General features: G+C 46.8%; 1 pseudogene; it reads right to left on the bottom strand.

Moving 5' to 3' along the window:
- The window catches only part of LOC109126462, a 6,869-nt pseudogene extending 4,798 nt beyond the window's left edge, over positions 1 to 2,071 (bottom strand).

A 2,620-nucleotide genomic window follows, 5' to 3' on the forward strand; every position in this document is an offset into this window, starting at 1 on the left:
AGATCCCAATCGGGTGGTTGTACTATTGGAGCCGAGATCAGTGCTTGTTTGATTGTTAGGAAAGCCTCCAAACAATCTGCAGTAAACTCAAAAGAGATGTCCTTGCACAGCAGCTGGGTGAGTGGTCTGGCTATATTGGAGAAATCTTTTATGAACCTCTGATAAAACCCGCATGGCCAAGGAAGCTGCGAATGTCTTTAACGGTTTTTGGAGGTTGTAGACTGGACATGAGCTCTATCTTGGCTTTGTCGACTTCTATCCCTCTCACAGAAATTCGATGGCCAAGAACAATCCCATTGGTGACCATGAAATGGCACTTTTCCCAATTCAGCACAAGGTGTTTATCCACACAGCGTTGAAGCACTTTGCACAAATTGGATAAACAGGAGGAGAAGGATGAGCCATACACCGAAAAATCATCCATAAAGACTTCCATAATTTCCTCAATCAAGTTGGAGAAGATCAACATCATGCAGCGCTGGAAGGTGGCTGGGGCATTGCACAACCCAAAAGGCATTCGTCGGTAAGCGAATGTGCCATAGGGACAAGTGAAAGTGGTCTTCTCCTGATCATCAGGGTGAATCGAAATTTGGAAGAAACCAGAGTAACCATCCAAGAAGCAGTAGTAAGGGTGGTTCGCTAGACGCTCAAGCATTTGGTCAATGAATGGAAGAGGGAAGTGGTCCTTTCTTGTGGCTGCATTGAGCTTGCGGTAGTCGATACACATGCGATGCCCTGTTACTGTCGTGGTGGGGATCAACTCGTTTTTCTCATTTGCAACTACTGTCACCCCTCCTTTCTTCGGCACTACATGGACTGGGCTCACCCAAGTGCTGTCGGAGATTGGGAAAATAACTCCGGCTCCCAACAGTTTGAGGATCTCCTTCTTCACCACTTCCTTGAGGTTAGGATTTAGCCTCCTTTGGTGTTCGATGGAGGACTTAGATGGATCTTCGAGGTGAATCCGATGAGAGCACAGCTCTGGTGATATACCTGAAATGTCATCTAAGGAATAGCCCAAAGCCTTCCTATATTTTCTTAACTCGCAGAGCAAGAGTGCGGTTTCAACATTGTTCAGGTTAGAGTTAATGATAACCGGATATGTGGAGTTAGGTCCGAGATACGCGTACCTTAGCCCTTCTGGGAGTGGCTTTAAGTCTAACTTTGGAGCCTTAAGTTCGCTCCAATCCTCCTGATTTGATTTTGTCCCAGGGCAAATTTCGGGATCAGCTGATCTGTCGCCTGGAATGGTCAATCCGTCGCCTTTATCGGATGCTTCCACAGGAGGAGTTGGATCGGTCAGTCCATTTGCCGGATCAGTCAGTCCAGGTTGCATATTGATGAATAGGACTTCATGTTTCAGAACTGCTGCAGCATCGAGTGTCCTAGCCAAGCTCTCAGTCTCCTCAGAGAGATATCCCAGCTCTGGTTCCGTCTTGGTGAGTGCTACAGCCAGATGATCACTTGTACACACTTCATCATAGATCTCATCAGCTATTTCGCCTATTGTATCAACCCAGAAGGTTTGACCATCAATCGTAGGTTTCTTAGCTGCTTTCTCCAAATTGAATCTCAAAATCATATCATCCATGTGTAAATCGATCTTCCCCTCCTTGAAGTTTATCATCGCACCAGCCGTGGCCAAGAAAGGTCTTCCAAGTAGGATCGGTTCTTGGGATTCCTCGTCAAGCTTCAGAACTATGAAATCGGTAGGAATGTAGCAGTTCCCAATTTGCACTGGTAGGTTCTCCAACACTCCTTCTGGGCGTCGAGTGGAACGATCAGCAAGGACGAGGGTGACTTGGATCGGTTTGAAAGTGTAGAGGCCAAGTCGCGTTGCAACACTGAGTGGCATAAGGCTCACGCTCGCTCCCAGGTCGCAAAGGCATTTGCTGAACTTGAGATCTCCTATCGTGCAAGGCAAGGTAAACGGTCCCGGATCCCCACATTTTTCAGGCATTCCAATTTGGAGCATAGAACTGCACTCTTGTGTGAGGTACATCACTCCTTTCTCCAAACTGAGTTTGTCGGTTAGAATTTCCTTCATATACTTCTTAAGAGCTGGAACCATCCTAACTGCTTCGATGAAAGGGAGTCTAACCTAAAGCTCCCCTACTACTGACTTCAGCTTCTCATATTCTCGCTCCTGAATTTTTGATTTGCGGCAAGTAGGGAAAGATAGTCTGGGTGCGTAGGGTTGCTGCGATCCTCTGGGTTGCTTTTCTTCATGAACTGTTGATCCATGTTTAACAACATCATCAGGAATGTCGTTGAGAGCTTCGTCATGGATGCCTTCCTGATCCTGTGTTTTAGACTGGTCAGTCCAATCGCTGGATCAGTCGTTCCCTGGTTTCTGTTGTGGTTCCGGAAGCTCCTTGCCGCTTCGAAGGGTGACAACATTCACGTATTCTTTTGGATTAGCCTCGTTCTTCCCTGGAAGTGTCCCTGGAGGTGCCTTGACTCTAGCTGCGGATTGTGCCACTTGGTTTTCCAACACTCTCATGTGAGAGTTTAACGATTCGATTCTCCCATTCAGCTCAGAATACATGTTGTCGATCTTGACAGTCACCTCAGTTGCATTTTTCTTCTGGTTCTCCATCAGAGCATGCATCATCTGTTC

Source organism: Camelina sativa, chromosome 9, assembly GCF_000633955.1.
Source record: "Camelina sativa cultivar DH55 chromosome 9, Cs, whole genome shotgun sequence".
Classification (NCBI taxonomy): domain Eukaryota; kingdom Viridiplantae; phylum Streptophyta; class Magnoliopsida; order Brassicales; family Brassicaceae; genus Camelina; species Camelina sativa.